At 37.1% G+C, this 18,590-nt stretch overlaps 1 protein-coding gene across 3 annotated transcripts in view; it reads right to left on the bottom strand.

The window, feature by feature from the left end:
• The window catches only part of ANO3 (anoctamin 3), a 426,276-nt gene that overhangs the window by 149,531 nt on the left and 258,155 nt on the right, over positions 1–18,590 (bottom strand). Inside the window, exon 1 of one of the 3 annotated variants that reach the window (XM_019812199.3) lies at positions 15,568–16,234. The exons of the other annotated variants lie outside the window; for them this stretch is intronic. The gene's annotated coding sequence lies outside the window, so the exon portion shown is untranslated. Of the gene's footprint in view, positions 1–15,567; positions 16,235–18,590 lie in introns of those variants that run through there. 3 annotated transcript variants of the gene reach the window in all.

Here is an 18,590-nt window from a genome sequence, read left to right as displayed (position 1 = left end):
CACATCTGAAATATTAAAACATTCCTTTCTTTTGGCTCTGGATTCATAACAGATGAAAGGCATAACAGATGCCTAAAACAAATGGGAAGCACAACACAGAAAAGTCTAATTATACAAGGGGGTTGAATTCACTTGCAGTTTTGCAAATGCAAAATAAAAGTCAAGTCAAAATATAGCACGGGTAAAACAATCTCTCTGAACCATCAGAGTGGCCCAGAACATTACCCTGGTCAAAGGCTACTGTTTCACTTAAATGTTTAACTTGAAATGGCAGACCTTCTGATCAGGGTATCAATTTTTCTGGCACTGAATAAATGGTTAGTATCATCATTAGTGTCCTTGACCATAAATGGAAATTAGGAAAACTCACATAATGCTCTGAAGCAAACTATTCTGAATTATTCAGTGTTTATCATTAATTACATACATTATGAAGGCAGAAGATAAAATCACCCAGAACCTTCACACCTAGATGGATTTGATCTAATGAGAAATGTATTGGCTCCTGCAGAATAGATGAGATTTGTGTTCCTTACATTTGCAGAAAATTATTTTTCATGACCTAGCAGTCCATTGTTTCTCTTTCCTTCTCCTTAAAAGCTCTATCAATATGACAAGGATCTCTTGAGACCCAACAAGCAGAAGACAGATTATCAGACAACTAATTTTGCTAACATCATAAAGCAGACGGCCTTATCACATTGGCTACAAATAATCTAGTGAGTAAAAATAAATCAGGTCATGTTGGAAACTTTGGAAAGCTGGCATTGAAAATTTATCATTGAATATTAATGCCCATTTTATACGATGAGCTTAGTTCTTTCCAGTTTCAGAGTTACTCTTGCTGCTGTAATTTAGATATTTATAAGGAGAGAGGGAGAAAGATGAACTCTCCGAGGTCCCCATGAGGGTCATTTAAGATTATGGTCCTGGCTATTTGTACTTGTATAGGCTTCTCCAATGTTGGTAGTTTGGTTTCCTAGGCTGTAGAGGGCAGATCAAGACAAAACTAGTGGTTTTAAACCCCTCCTTGGTAATGGGCAGTATTTTGAGAAAAATACACATACTTACGTATTTGTACAATTATGCATATAATTTCAGACACTTCGTAGATGCCCTGGGCTCATGTGTGAGCCCCCTTAGAGCTCTATGACACCAGGTAGGCTGAGAACTTCTGGACCAGGCAATCTCACAATACTCCCAGTTCTAGGGACACCTGTCTCTGTAAACTCAGCTCCCTTGGCAGGCCTTGACAGAAATAAGCTGAACCTCATAAGAGCAAAGCCTCCAAGCACTTTGGAAACCCTATAGCTAATCTAACAATGCAGTCATATGAATTTATTTTAAAAATGGACATGAGTGAAGGTATGGAACATTTCTTTCCCCCCTACTAATCTTGGCTTTTTGGAGACTATGAAAAACTAATGCACACCAATGGCCTATGTTTGAAACAGAGGTCATTGAAGACGTTTCTAAGTCTTTAATTTTGTGAAGATAGTATGACTTATAGTTGGAGCACCAGAGATGAAGACCCGCTTATGCTTCTTATCTCATGTCACTGTGCCCAAAAACCCAATTAAGGTTTCAGCATCTTCATTCATAAAGTGGTAATAATAAAGTGGTCTGTTTATTTCCCTGAAGATTGTGAAGATGGTGGCCAAAATGTATAAAATAACTAATAAGAGGACCCTACTTTCTGGATGAATGGTAACTGTCATCAGAGAAGTGATTAGACAAGATACAATATGGCATTGTTTCTCAAACATTAATCATATATCTCTATTTTTGGACAGAGCCACAGACCACGCATTATTTTTTTTTAGATTACACTTTTTCTTTAAAAATAGTCTTTGTCAAAATAATATTAACCTAAAATTAACAAGTTGAGTGCACTGGTTATATTTTTTTCTAACATTAAAATAAAGTCATATCTATTAAAAATGTTCAAGTCATTGTGATGGAGTTTAAAAATTATTTTAGAGGTGCCTGGGTGGCTCAGTCAGAAGCGTCTGGCTCTTGATTTTGGCTCAGATCATGACTTCATGGTTTCTGAGTTAGAGCCCCACACAGTGCTCTGTGCTGAGAGAAAGGAGCTTCCTTGGGATTCTCTGTCTCTCCTTCTCTCTTTCTGTCCCTCCCTCACTCACTGCCTGCCTCTCCCAAAAATAAATAAATAAACATTTAAAAAAATTATTTTAGGGGCGCCTGGGTGGCTTGGTCAGTTGAGTGTCTGACTTTGGCTCAATTTATGATCTCATGGTTCCTGAGTTTGAGCCCTGCATCGGGCTCTGTGCTGACAGCTCAGAGCCTGGAGCTTACTTTGGATTTTGTGTCTCCCTCTCTCTCTGCCCCTCCCCTACTCACTCACTGTCTTTCTCTGCCTCTCAAAAATAAATGTAATGAAAAAATTTTTTAAATAAAAATAATAAAAAAAATTATTTTAAAAACCATACTTTGGCAAACATGTAGCTGTAACAAGCCACTAATGCTTTGCTTAAATTAGATCTAATCTGGGTATATTATTTTCATTGCTCAAGAGAAAGACTTGAGAAAAGGTGGTTTGAGTTTTGATGGTGGAAAGGGAAAAATGAAATGCTGTGAGGAAACCAAGTAGCAGTGCCTGGAGCATCTGACATTCAGACTGGGATTTACAGTCACTGAGGAGTGGGAGGATGGAGTAGGAAGACAGGAGGTCAGGACAGAGACACATGAATTTTAAAGACTGACATTACTGATCTCAGGTCCAGAGCTGGGTTAACTTGTGTCCTTCCTACCATGTAAAAGCTGCATCTCTATTCCGTGGCTGCAGTATTCTAAATCTGGCAAAAAGTAATAGTACATCACTTAAAAAACAGAAATAATAATATAAGGCAGGAGTGGTCAGGACATTAGCTTGGAAGGCAGAAACACTGGCTGTCTGCTGCTGATTTACTGATGAAAGTCTTTTGTAATGCACCCCTGTTTATTTATTTGTTTTGAAAGAGAGCACAAGTGGGATCTAAGAAAGGGCAGAGAGAGAGAGAAAGAGAGAGAGAGACAATCCCAAGCAGACTCCTTGCTGTCAGCACAGACCCCAACATGGGGCTCAATCTCATGAACCGAACCTTGAGATCAAAACCTGAGACCAAATCAAGAATCTGACCTCTGTCAACTGAACCACCTAGGTACCCCTAATGCCCTCCTGTTTAGAAGCTTGACATGAGATTGTAATTTCCTGAAGGATTTGGAAAGCCATTAAATCACTGCTTATCTTTTATCTGGAACTGCCCCTGAAACTGCCCATAGCAGTCCTCTTCCAGCATGGTCCTGTATAGACAGTAAATAGATATGTCAATAAACAAGGAGGGAAATAAGTGACATCTCATGAAAGCCAGATTATTAAAACTCAAGAGGTGAAATTTTCATTAACCTAAAAAGTGCATGCTCGCACTCTCTCTCTCTCTCTCTCTCTCTCTCTCTCTCTCTCTCTCCCACACACACACACACACACATGCACGTGTGTGCACACAGACACACACATGCCTGTGATGTACTTAACAACTACTCTGAGCTACATGCTGTAGAAACAGAGGCATCTATCATTCAGCAAATCTCTTTTTAGCTCCAACTCAGCCCCAGACACTTATTGAAGTGACTGGGGAGAGAGAGGTGAACAGCAATCAGAACAAAATGAGCACTAAAGGCAAATCCTGTATATTTCAGTTTGAACAAAATGTTTATTACTCACCTGTGATGTGATGAAAATTGTGTCTTTCTCTTTATCTCAGTTGTTTCTTTCCATCTAATGGAGGCAGACAGATCTGGATTTGAATTCTGATTTTGCCTCTTAAGTCTATGTGGACTTGGATTTTACTAAACTTTTTACTCACTGATTTCCTCATTCCTAAAGTAGGAGAAAAATATTCCCTACAATGTAGAGTTAGGTACTCTCTAACAAGTGTGAACTTTGCATTCTTCTGTCCTGGTTACTATTTTAGGCCTGTGTGAAAAATAATGAACAAGACAGATACACCCTCCAGTCAAACCATGTGGGTAAGTGAGCGTGAACTTACTGCTGTAGTTATCAAATGATGAAACTCTGAATGGGCGTCAGGCTGAGGAATGCATGTGCTTTAACAAAACAAATGGCAGGCATTCAATGACCAAGTGGCTATGTAGTAAAATAAAAAGCATTTTCAAGTATGTGTTTAGAAAGATAACTAACTGCTGCTGCAGAAGTTAAATAGAAGAAGTTATGGTGCCCAGTAAGGGCTAACCAAAGGTAGCCTTTCTCAACATGTAGTTTCTCCTAATCATGTAACATACAAGTAAAATGACTCTAGACATGGAAAAAGAAAAAGTTAAAAAAAACTATAAACTATATACATGAAGAGAAAAAAATCCAGATCAGATGGTGTCATAACTATTTAGGCAAAAGCGTCTATGAGCACTCAGTCTAGAAGCGACAGAAAAGCTGAGGTAAAGCCAGGGGTATATACACCTCAGCTCTCTGACTCGTTCATGAGACACCAAGGCCTAGTCTCGTTCTAATGTCTCAAGGAGAACTCAATTGTATCAAGGACCACTTTAATTCTGGATACCTAAGGTATTTCTATGCCATGGCCCACAATCAACATATATTTGCTTATCTGTGCTCAAATGAGAAATAACAAACAGAGGAGCCCATGTCCTCTTATGGCTGATTTAAAGATGACCTTGTTTGGCTTTACATTTTACAAATGATAGTTTAAAAAGATATATTAAGCTGTACCTTTGAAAAAATTAAATATCTTTAGCCCAAGTTACCACTTAGCAGATAATGTATAGTAGTTAAATGCATTGCCTTTGAATTGTTACATTTTTGCTTGCTTTTGAGAAAAGTTCAGAAAATTATACATTTTAGAGCAAGGCTGCTCTCAGTCTAGTGCTGTTGGGTAGAAGGGAAAAGTGGAAATGGGGATGAGGACTCCATGTGAAGGGTAGGTTAAAATTCACCTGCTTTCCACCTAGGTATGGAGAAGATATGGATGAACTGTGTCTAAAAGCAGAATTTCTTCTGCTTATCTTTATATAGCCTAAAAAAAATAAAGCGAAGGAAGAACAAAGAAAATTATGTTTCCTTATGTTTGGGACTTCTTAGGGATTCCTGGTAATGAAGCCCTGTGATACCCTGCCTCCACTTTCCGAATTACCCATCTTTACACTGACATCTTTCCTTCTTCAGAGCCAGCCTGCACCTGCTCACAGGAATTGATTGTGAAATTTCCAGGAATTTTGAGAATTAGCATATTGGTAACTTAAACAGACCAAGGTGGGCATCAGTAAATGCTTTTTTTTTAAGGTTTTTACCACCACTGCTTATTTATCTCAATGCATAAAGACACAGAACACGTCTTTGTTGCTTTACAACTGTTTACGTGGTGCTTAATCTAGTATCTGCTCTATGGTGAATGTATAAAAGCTAGATAAACCAGATAGGAGAGTTATCCCATGATTACTCTCTCTCTCTCTCTCTCAAAAATAAATAAACATTTACATTCAATAATTCATTTCAAAATCTATATATGACCCTTAAAATCATAACTACTCAGCCTCACAAAAATCACCAATTCTACTATTTCCATAATTCGCTTATGATAAGGAGGAGATGCACAGGAATAAATTATATATAGGAAGGAAGGCAGAGTAAAACATGAATTTTATAACAATCTCTGGGAACTCAGTCCACTTCAAGGCAGGGCATCTTCCAGCAGGGTGGCAGAGCCACTCACAGTGCAGGAGTTTAAACAGGATAAATAATCTACTTTCTGAGCAGAATTTTGGGGAGCTAGAGTTTTGAAGTTGCTTTTCAGCTTTCTGCTATTAACACCCACCATGGCGGAGGAACAAAGAATGCAGTGGTTTGGGGCTAAAAGACTGTTGTGACTCATCTCTTGGAGACTTCGGAAACCCAAGAATTCTATGTCACCAGAGTCCTTGCAAATCAGGTTGAGGTCTGCAGGGCAGTGGCAACTGCATTAAGTAATGGTGAATGAGGAACACACAACATTAGAGGTGATTCTTAATAATAGTGTTCAATAAATGTTAGCCAATGCTACTTTTTCCACTAAAAGCCTCCCCTCTTATCTGTTGTTTTGACCCAGTACCACATCAAGACCCTATCAAACAAAGATGACAGATTCCAAGGTCCAGCTTCTACAAGAGTGGTACTTCTTTAATCTTTGTCTCTTCCCCAGGATCCCTTTCTTTTTACAGATGGCTGGCTGCCTTACACCCACTTAATAAAAACACTTCACTCAATGTCAAAAATGCCAGTCATATGTGCTAAACTCTAAGATCTTATGTCAAGATAAGAAATTCCTTGCAGGCAGTCTCCTGCATTTCCCCTTGATACCGAAGGAAAAACTGCTTACCTAAGAAGGACTAGGATGAAAATTCACATCTATAAACACATAAACATTTTGAAATGTTCAGCACTTGAAATGCTCTGGCAAGCATTTGTAGTTCTTGAAAAGACTGCTTTCCAATGCAGTGGCACCATAAAGGAAAACATAAACACAGTTACAGATGATGGGAGTCCCGAGACCTCTATTTAGGAATCCTAAATGCATTATCTTTTAACTATTTAATCCCCCTTGCATTTTTAAAAATAAATTTCCTAAAAAATATTTGCCTTATTGATATACACATTTTAATTTAAAAAGACAACGTTAAATATATTTTAGATAATATAATGGAATCCAGTTATATGGGTATGTGAATTATCCTTACATAGAGATATGAAACATCTGAAGTCAGATAATTTCTAAGTGGGATGTCTTCTTAGATACAGATATAAACCATCTGTATTGAGCTTACTTCTGAGTGAGAAAATAAAAGATAAAAGACCAGATTTATAAGTATTCTACAAAATCAATCCCAAGTGACAAGCAAAATCCCCAGAAGCTTCCATGATCCAAGGAGCGGGGGAGAGAACTGAACACATTTTGATCTTTTATATATATATATATCTTTTAAATATATTTCTTAGGTTTTGTTTGCCTTTTAAAAGTTTCTCAGAGCAGCAACAGATTCCTATTTTGTTTAGGGGACTTCTTACACCTCTTTGCCTTCTCAAATTCACATAACCCATTTTTTCAGGTGCCTTATTTCCTTCTCTACCTTCCGTTTCCATCCAATATTGAAGATAAATCTTATTAACAAGGCCCAACCTAGACATTATCAAAGTCCTTGAAAGACTAGTAACCATTTGTTTGGTGGCACCAGGGAGAAGTGAGCATTCCAGCAACCAACATTCTAGGTCTATCTTCTTCGGTTATAAACATACAACATCTAGCATTTATGAACTTCCCTCATCCTCTTCTTTACTTCTCTCCCCACCCCTCCCCACAAAACCCCATTTGTGGAGAGCACTGGTAAACAAAGTGTAATTTGTCACCTGTAGTCTAGAGGAAAATGAGAGGTTTCATACCACAACACACTTCGATAGACAAATCTCTTCTCCAAGATCATTTTTTTCTTAGTTTTTCTTTTTTTCTCCTAGAGTCCTAAAACTTTGAAATACCTGCCTCCTCCTTCTGGATTCTTTCTTTCTCTAACCTCAATCTCCCTCTCATTCTCAGCCCAGAATCAGACCGCCGAAGGAATAAAAGGCCAGCTTTGCCCTTCATTATGACTGTGTGTCCGGGACCAGTTGTTTAATCTCTCAAATCTTTGATTTCCCTATCCATAGGAACATGAATCCTTTTTCTTATTGAAAAATTATGGCGTACCAATACAATTCTAACTTTTTAAATGAATATTCATTCATTCCTCACAAATACCCTAAGAGGTAGGTATATTGACTGCTACCATTCCTGCACTTTCTCTTACAGAGAGGAAATCTGAGGGGCAGTGAATTTAACAATTTTTCCAATGTAGCTTCTAAGAGGTAGCACCAAGATCCAAACTTGTGTGTCCTAAGTCCAGGAGCCAAGTTCTTAACTCTTCTTGTATTGGAAGACATGTATATATTAAAAGGTGCTAAGAATCATATCTAGTTCACATGTTTATTATATAAACCCTATGTACTCCTTGGCTCATATTATTTGTCAATTACTTCAGTAATTTGCTATTATTATTTTTAATTCTTATTTTTTTACTTACTACTCCTCTTAGGCATATAAAAGACTGGTATCATCCACAAAAGATCCTCCAATGCCATATTCGTCCCACAGCATCAAACAGGAGTCTATTCTGTAAACTGAAAGGGCCACGCTGGCATTCATATAAGGGGTTACACATGGTGCTGAGTTAAGGAGTAACACAGCCCAATTTGCTTTCGTGTTTGAGTCCACCCAGCAGCAGCTCAGTCGGCTGACTCCAATCCAGCAGTGTGCCCGAAAGTGTACCGTAAGTCAGCAGGATGCCACAAACGGGTCTGAGGCATGAGGCACTAGAGGCTCCTGAATAAGACGCATTACATGAATCCACCTTGCCCCCCACCCCCCGCCACATCTGTAGTCTTTCCACAGCCGGTTCCTCCCCACACAATGTGCTGTAACCAGGTGTGTCTCCAGCCTTGGCAGCTGCACACACGTGATCTAGTCCAGACTCTGAACTTCTGCTCATGCTGCTCTTCCCATTGCCCCGATCCTCCCACTGCTCCTAACAATGGCTCTTTTCAACTCTCTTTTTCTTTTTTCCGACTCTGCCACTGTTTTTCCAACAATATGTATGATAGGTACAAAATAGCGCAAGCATTGCTAGAGACAACAGCTCAGGGACAGTTGCTAGTACAAGTTCAGAGTTCAATTTCTCATTCTTTCTTCTTTCTACCCCCAAACCTAGATGTAACTGTATGTGTCTACGTATACACGTTTATATGAGATATAAAATGCAATATACAACACAGCAACACACATGGGATTTTATACATACTGTTAAAAAATCTGCTCTTACTCAACAGGATATCATAAATATCGAGAATAATCAGGACTCTTTTAGTTCCAAATGACAGAAATCCAACACAAATCAGACAACTATAACTTCCCCTAACACGAAAGAGTTTTTTTTCTGCTCACACTGCAAAAATTATTCAGCTCTCTACCTCTGAAAAGTCCAGGGGTAGAGCTAGTTAACTTCAAAAAGAGCTGGTTCTGGAGATCCAAATGCAGTTGTCAAAATTCTCACTCTCTCTACTATTACAACTTTTCTTTATATCTGTCTCTTAATTCTGTTTTTGTTTGCTTTTTGTGGTTTGTTTCTCTGTTTGTCTTATTCAATCCCTTTAAAAATAACCTCCTTCCTATAGTTGGGGAGGGCACATCTTTCCTTATAGTTCTTGGAAAACATCCCAGAGCAAAATTCAGCTTGAGGATCTTGTCCGTCAGTGTACCTGTTGTTATAATCAAGAGGATGGAAAATTCTGATTGGCAATCTCAGGGTAAGGAAACAGGGTCAGTTCCACCTGAACAACAAAGTAAATGATGTTTGGACAAACAACAGTAACAGTCCATTGTACATCTTTACATCAATACATAAAATTTTATCTTATTTCATTTGAGTTAGGTTAAAAACAAAGGCTGTTCTAGGTAAGAGTAATGGGTTATTTTCATTTTGTTTTGGTGCAAAGGATACACATGAGATTAAGGATTTATGATACCAGGGTTCCCTAAAGTTTTTCTAGATTTTCAGAGAAGAGTGTCCATGGCTTCATAGTCTCATGGCTTATGTGGACTAGATCTGCTGGGTCAGGGAATCCCAGAACCAAAGGTGGGAAATAATGCAATTTTATATTCCCTTGTTTTATTTATTGTTGTGCCATTGGCTCACTTGAGGATTAGTGGTTCAGGTTGGCTATATCCTATTGCACTGGTTAAACAGCCAGATACTGTAAAAAGCTGAACATTATTCATTTTTATGGTTAGATCATTACTTATTTATATTCTACTGAAGGATATTTCAGTTTGCTTTGCTAAGTTATCCTTTGCAGTGATTCATAATGATGTAATGAATATCCTTGTTCTTATATTTCTGTTAATATCTCTAATTGTTTTATTAATACAAATTCCTAGAAGTAAAATTACTCAAAAATTTTCATCTAAAGACAAAGTTGATTTTGTCTTCTCCATAAGCTTTATCCTAACTCTTGAAAGGTACACTAATAATTCTATTGTAGTCTACCTAGAGTTATAATATTCTCTTTCATATTCACTCATTTAACAAGCTTATCATGAATTTCTATTATCAGTCAGGCTCTGTGCAAGGCATAATGTAATTACAAAGACAAATAATCCATGATCCCCATCCTTTAATAGAGAGTAATTTAGTCAGGGAGACAAATGGGAGGAACAAGTAATTACAATTTGGTGTGATTTATGCTATAAGAGGGGTGAATATAAGTGCCATGAGAGCAAAGATAAAGGGACTATCCTGAGAAACAGAAACCATCTTCCTTCAGAAGGGATATGTTCTCTTCAACAAATATTGCTGGAACAAACTAAACATCCGAATGCAAAAAAAAAAAAAAAAAAAAAGAAAAGAAAAGAAAAGAAAAGAAAAGAAAAAGAACCTATACATGGATTTACACTCTTCATGAAAATAATTCGAGATGGGTCAAAGACCTAAATATAGGACATAAAACCATAAAACTCCTAGAAGGTAACAGGAGAAACCCTAGATGACCTTGAATATCGTAATACCTTTTTAAATATAACACCAAAGACATGATCCATGAATGAAATCAATCATAAGCTGGACTCATTAAAATTCTGCTCTGGGAAATACAATATTAAGAGAAGGAAAAGACAAACCACATACTGGGAGAAAGTATTCTCAAATGATACATCTGATAAATGACTGTTATCCAAAATAAGCAAAGAAGTATTAAAACTCAACAATAAAAAAAACAACCCAATAAAAAATGGTATTTGATCACTAAATAGGCAACTCACCAAAGAATATGCAAATATGTCAAGTAAACATATTAAAAGATGCTCCACATTATATGTCATTTAAAACAACAATGAGTTACCACTAGACATCTACTAAAATGCCCAAAATCCAAAATATTGAAAATAGTAAATGCTGACAAGGATGTAGAGCGGTAGGAACTCTCACTCATTGCTGGTGGGAATGCAAAATAGCACAGCCACTTTGGAAGGCAGTTTGGGGTTCCAAACAAAACTAGACATGTGTGATCCAGAAATTGTATCCCTTGGTATTCACCCAAAGGAGTTGAAAATCTATGTCTGCCAAACCCTGCATATGGATGTCAAAAGCAGCTTTATTCATAACTGCCAAAACTTGGAAGCAACCAAGATGTCGTTCAGTAGGTGAATGGATAAATAAACCCTGGTACATCCACACAATGGAATATTATCCAGCACTAAAAATATATGGGTGACAAAGCTGTGAAAAGACATAGAGGATCCTTAAATGCATATTACTAAGTGAAAGAAGCCAATCTGAAAAGGAATTACACCGTATAATCCCAACTATATGACATTCTGGAAGAGACAAACTATGGAAACAACAAAAAGCAGAAATAAAGAGATCAGTGGTTGCTGTGGAGTGTAGGTAGGGGAAGGGCTTGGGAGGGGAGAGAGATGAATAGGCAGAGCAAAAGGATTTTTAGGGCAATGAATATTCTCTGTATGACATTATAATGATGGATGTATGTCATTAAACATTTGCCCACACCCACAGAACGCACAACACAAAGAGTGAACTGTAAGGTAAACAATGGACTTCGGGTGAACATGATGTGTCAATGTAGGTTCATCCTTGGTAAACAATGTACATTTTGGTGAGTGATGTTGACAATTGAAGAAGCTACACATGGGTGGGGGCAAGGGGATACAGGAAATCTCTGCACCACCTTCTCAGTTCCGTTGTAAACCTAACATGCTCTTTAAAAAAGTCTTTAAAAATAGTATTTGATTTGATTTGTGAAAAATGAAAGAGGGGAAGAAAACTCTACATGAAAAGGCAAGGGGCATGGGAAAGGGAGAGTATATTCAAGATTTATTAGGTGTTGGGGTACAGGGGTGGCTCAGTTGGTTAAGCATTAGACTTCAGCTCAGGTCATGATCTCACAGTTAGAAAGTTTGAGCCCCACATCGTCGGGCTGTGTGCTGACAGCCCAGAGCCTGAAGCCTGCTTAGGATTCTGTGTCTCCCTCTTTCTAACCCTCCCCCACTCATGCTCAGGCTCTCTCTCCCTCTCTTTCTCTCTCTCTCTCCTAAAAATAAAATAAACACACACACACACACACACACACACACACACACACACACACACACACAGAAAGATTTATTAGGTGTTGGGTTGTGATAGAAGCAATTAGTACCTGGAAGGGTTATCAACAGCATAAAGGATAATTCTTATATACTCTAACATTTGAGACCCATTGATCTTACGTCCCTATTCTTGCCCTCCCCAATAGACTGCAAACTTTTTGGGGACAAGAAATATATTTTATTCATTTGGTATCCACTGTACTTTGCATCATGCAAATGCACACACACACACACACACACACACACACCACAAATAGCTTAATTAATTATGCAAATTATGATTGTCTTCTCAAAATCACAGATTTTTCTTTCTCATTAAATATCTGAATTTAGGAATTTTTATAATAATGTATATTTTTTTCTTATTGCATAAAAATAAAGGGAATAAAAATCACTTATAATCTTGCCATTATCATTGGTTTCTCTCACTACACATGATTATAATTTTGCTTTCAAACCTGCTTTTTTTAAATTCCCTTGACATATTTCCATGTCGTTATAATCAACCTCAAGGTGATTTTTAAATAAATGCCGTCTCTGTGGTTTCCACACTTTGATATTAGAAGCTGATGCATCCATCTCGGCTGTAACCACTCCCAGCTAAACCATGGTCCTCCTCCAGTAGGAATGCTGTCCTGTCACCCCTCCTTCCAACATTGTTGCCCCCATCCTCACGCATAGAGTTATTCCATGAAAACAGAAATCTGTTCAAAACCATTTAAAGTTAGGAGAAAATCCAAACTCCCCACCATAAGCCCTTCCAATACTGTGCTTTGCTTACCTCTCTTTCTCCTCTCATTTCGGCCATCCTGGCGTTCGGTCTCTGTGTTCCTGCCACACAGGCCACATATCAGTTTCTTGAACACACCAAGCTCTTTCCCACCCCGAGGCCCTCCAAGAGGGCACTCTGCCTGGAATGCCTCTTTCTCCCACTCTTCCCTCCTCAGCTGACTTCTCATCTTTCATTTCTTGTCTTCAATCTCTTCTGAGAGACTGCCTCCATGGTCACCTCAGGAAGCTTCCCTTCCACCACTAAGGACCCACTTAATGACAACTTGCAAATAGATATTTAGGTGTTGATTTACTTATTTATTTTCTGACCCCTCCACTAGACTACAAGCTTTGCAAGGATAGAGATTTTGCCTCTTTTATTCATGAATGCATATCTAGACTTAGTACAGAGTCTGGCATATGGTAGGCTCTCCAAATGCAGAGTCCACTAGAGATATTAAAGGAATATTTAAAGCAGTCATTCTTAAATGTAGTGCCAGCACCAGGAACATCAACGTTATCTGAGAACTTGTTAGAAATGCAAATTCTCAAGCTTCAACTGGAATTATTGTTATCAGAAGCTCTGGGGGTAGAGGCTGGTCGTGTGTGTGTGTGTGTGTGTGTGTGTGTGTGTGTGTGTGTGTGTGAACAGGCTCTACAAGTGATTCTGCTGTTCTCAGTCTGACAACGACTACTGTAAGGTATCTCTGTTTAAAAGTTGCTGCAGCCAACATTTCTTAGAATGTGAGGTTGGAACCTTAAATATAACTAAATGTAGTCTCTCATTTTATTCAGGAAAATAATGTCAAAAAAGAAATTTTTTATATGTTTTAATTTAACAGTGATAGCTCTGCTTATAAGTTTGCTTTTAACATAGTAAAGCATGCATATTTTTTATGATCATTAAGTATAATTATGCAGCACAGACTCTTTCCTGAAAGGAGTCTTCAAATCTAAAGCTACTTTTATACTGATGGCTGAATATTAATTCAATTAAATTCACATATACTTATGGAAAATTTGCATTTCCTACTTCTCTTATGGTTCAAACAATGAATTGATCTGGATGATTTATCAGATACTTTGTCTTTGAGTTGTAATTCTTCCATAATGATTTACTTATTATATTTAAGGGGAATCATTAGGTTTTCACATTTGGAGTGTCCTATTTAATAAAGCTGACTCATTGGTCAACACAGTATCAATGGGGTCACAAAGAAAATGGAAAATTAATCATTGAAGACAAGACTTCAGATTGGATCCAAAACACCTGAGTTACCTGATCTGCATAAGTGGATAAAATGTGGATTTGAATACCATCTGATAAGATGTATATATCCATGGAAAGAGTCAAAATTATGAAGCAAGTGTAAATACTCTTAAAAAGTTAAAAAGGAAACTAAAGAGAGGAGAGAAACACAATACTGACTGAACTTCTATAATGTGACAGGCATTGCACTAAGTCGTGTTTTTTAGACTATCTTATATTATTCTCTGTCCACCCATTTTTATACTCAAAATATCAAAGGTTTTCTGGCTTATGTAAAGCAAACCAAAAGTCAAGCTGTTCTAAGTAGAATGATCTATGATGGAGCATAGACTGATTTTCTACCAGGTTCTCAATGAAACAAACATTTGTAAAAAAAAAAAAAAAAAAAAAAAAAGTATGTGAGCTTTAAATATCATCTTAGTAATTCACTTGCACTAAGAGAATATATTTGGGTATACCTTTCCTGCTCACAGATTTTTTTATTTTAAATACCATGTAAGGACTCTGTTGAGTACTTACTTTTTCTTAAAGAAAAGAATATTTATTTCCATATCCATTTTAAGTGATCTCACCTGAAATGCGGATTCAGAAACCTAACCTCTGATTTCCTAAAGGGAAGCAGTTAATATTTTTAAACAAAGAAATCAAAATGAAGCCTTTGGAATGGAAAAAGAATTAATTTTATCCTCTTTAAAACCATGAGAAAATAAAGATAACAGGTTGAAACATTTTGTTCCGTAGCTTGAATCACAGTGACTTTCATTGTTGTCACTTGTTTACTTTAACATTTTTTTGCTGCGAGTTATGCTTCTTTCAATTCAGATTTTTTTTCTCAGATTTTCTATTTTGACCGAAATTATTTATTAAAATATTTTATATAAAAATAACTTCTTGAACATTTTAAAAATACACACTTTTACAAATAATTGTATCTTACATATTCTTGAATCAAGACCTAATTTTACAGTAGGATTTGGGAGTAACTATTTTAGTGAAACCAATAATCGAATGCATTTAAAAACAGTAAAAACTTCAGAAAGGCACCATTTGTTTCACATACAAAGACAAACACAGATGCTCAAAAGGTAACAATTTAGATCACATACTTCAAGTTTTTAAGAACGCATTTCTGATATTTTGAAATAAGAGACATACTCATCCCCAGTTCTGAAACTAATATCAATTATTCTTAACTGGCTCTCTACATATTTCAAAGGAAACAGAAAGTAACATAGAATTCCTAGATTGATGTACTGTTAAACGTACCACCGTCAGAATTCTGGGTTCAGCTGCATTTGGAATCCTTCATTGCTGACAACAGAATTGCAAATGACAAGCTTCTTTCAAGCACTCTTCAGCACGACAACAGAAAGTTCTCCCTTCCACTGCCTGCTTTTTTTCCATTAGCTAGAGTGTTACAGATTGAATGCTGCAGGAGGCATTTGACTGGAGGGTTTTTAGACAACTCTTTAAAAATGCCTGAGTTTGAATAATGATTAAAAAAAGGAAAAAAAAAAAGACAACTCATTTCTTTATAAGAACTTCTCTCTTTTTTTTAAAATTTATTTAAGAGGATTGGCTATGGGGTGGGGGGTGGGGTTAGAGGACATCTTCATGTGTCATTGGTTAATAGTTTCTATGTATGATTCACCTAAGTGACATTTAGTCATATAATGTCAGTGACATTTTCCTAATTTTACTGTCAATTTCTAATAATCTATTGCACATTCTTATGTTATTTGAACGAGTTGGGCAGATTAGCATAAAGGTCGGAGGTATGTTTCAGTCTGAATAATAGCGGTCTGGCAAAGAAAACTTTTTTATTGATGAAATATTTTTTATTTAATGTTTTTGATAGCTGAGTGGTGTTCACTAGGATTTCCTTTTTTTTTCAGCTTTTCAAGGAAATTGCCTCATTTTCTTGTTCATGGCGGAAAGGTACAATAGAAACCTTTATGGTTTCTGAAAAATCCTGCATCTGGTTAAACTTGACATTGTAGCATATTGGCTCAGGGCTACATATAACGAAGTGACTGTAATCTGAAAGCAACAGAAGTAAATGTTATCTAAAAATAAATTAAAAATACAATTGAACAGTTTTGTCCCTCTGTGGTTAACATTTACATGATGAGACCCAACAGAGGATTACATTTATATCTGTCAAGAAAGCCTCCACAAGACAGCTTAGAATTGGGACTGACAGGATACTGAACTAAGTAACAGCCACTTAATGGATATGGCCTTGAATTAACCAACATGCTTAAAAATTGGTCTTCCAGTGAACCCACAAAATAGGGAATTTTAACTTCACACAATAGCTTGAAACCTTTATGAGACAAAGCAGAGATTATTGTAATCCTTGTGTTGAAATTGCCTGTCATCAAGGGATTAATCAAATCATCCAGGGTTCAATGACTGAGACCCTTATCTGAACTCTCGATTTATATCTTGCAAAGCAGTCAATAGCAATTACTCAATTAAAAAATTTCCACAAGCATCAGAAATCATTTAATAAATTCAACAGCGCTTTATATTTGCTGACATTTTCTTTAAAAATAGTGACAGCTGCTCAAATAATTCATATTTTGATAGGCTCATTTGGTGAGATTAACAAGTCTACATGCCCTGGGGTGTCTGGGTGGCTCAGTCAGTTAAGCATCTGACTTTTGATTTGGGCTCAGGTCATGATCTCATGGTTCCTTGAGTTTGAGCCCTGCATCGGTCTCTGCACTGACAGTGGGGAGCCTGCTTGGGATTCTCTTTCCCCTCTCCCTCTGCCCTTCCCTCACTTGTGCTTTCTCTTTCAAAAATAAACTTACACACACACACACACACACACACACACACACACACACAAGTCTCCATGCTAGTGTGAATGGAGGAAAAGGACATGGGAAGGTGAAGGAATAGAAGCATCACAGGAGGAACAAATATTTTACAGTTTATCCGGATCTGAGCATGGGAGTCTTAGTTTTATTGTATTTTTCCTTAAGCATAAAACATTGCGGAAAGCACAAAACTCATGGTCTCTAATACATATGGTCATTCATTCCCCCGTAATGTGAACCTGTTCTCGAACTACCTGATAAACTTGTCTAACGCTTCCTACAGGCCCTTGTGCACACCTCTAGTCTGTACAACCTCGCCCAATGCTTAACAGGGTGATGGACTCTATACAACTCCTGCCTACTGCTTCCCCAATTGTATATTAACAGGGAAATCATTTAGCCATTCTGAGCCTCCATTTCCACACGTATGAGATGGGAGTGAAAAACAGACCCCACCTTTTTAAAGTTGTTGTGAGGCTAAAAGAATGTATCAACAAAATCACTGAAAAATCATCAATAAATATTAGCCATTGTAGTATTTAATATTAGCATTATTAAATGCTCCAACCCCCAATCCTGTGGTCTTTCTCTACACACACAACCTGGGGGCCCTGGAAGTGGGAGATTAATGTAAACTTGACTTTCAACGTATCCAAATAACATAAGTTTTGATCTGACTTCTCTGACTGCCTTCATGTCTAAGCAGAGAACTGGTCTGATGTGGGCCTACCATTGACTGAATGTATAAAAGTCAAGTAGAAAGATCATCTGAACCTTTTCAATGGTATGTTGACACACTAATTTATTGAGTTTACTTTCACATCCGATAATCATGTACAAATTCTGCAGAGAGGTTATTGCAGCTCTCATTTTAGAGCTAAGTTCCCCAGGGAGACTTAGAAGGTAGATCTCCCAAGATGAACTCTTAAGCTCTCATGGAGAAAACCAGTGAGTTGATGATTCAGGAAATTTCCTATATGTCTTACTACCTAAATATTAGTGTCAGGAAAGAGAAAATATCTGTACATCTCATTTGCTTACTTGTACTGGCTATGGAATACTAAATAGGCAGGCATATTTTTTCCCATATAGTCTTTGAAAGAACTAAAGACACCAATTCATCAAATTCATCCCTCAACTAAATTTACTCTTATAATTAAAATGTCTTCATGTCTTGATTTCCTAGCCTTCCATTCCAACATAGCTGTTGAACTTTTTTTTTTCTGATTGACAAGGGGAATTCCTGTTCCATAGAGTAGATGCATTTGAAAATATTTTATCTACTGATTATTATGCAATCCTAAGGAATACCTACCCACTCCCTGTGACTGACTTTTACTGACATTTTGTAATATTAAATTTGAAACAAACTCCCTGCCTTTTTTACTTACTTATTTGTTGATACAAAAATAAAGTACAAACAGGTCAGTCCATTCCTGGGATGTTGTAGGTTAGACACAC

Source organism: Felis catus, chromosome D1, assembly GCF_018350175.1.
Source record: "Felis catus isolate Fca126 chromosome D1, F.catus_Fca126_mat1.0, whole genome shotgun sequence".
In the NCBI taxonomy this organism is placed as follows: Eukaryota; Metazoa; Chordata; class Mammalia; order Carnivora; family Felidae; genus Felis; species Felis catus.
This window is presented reverse-complemented; position numbering and strand designations above follow the sequence as displayed.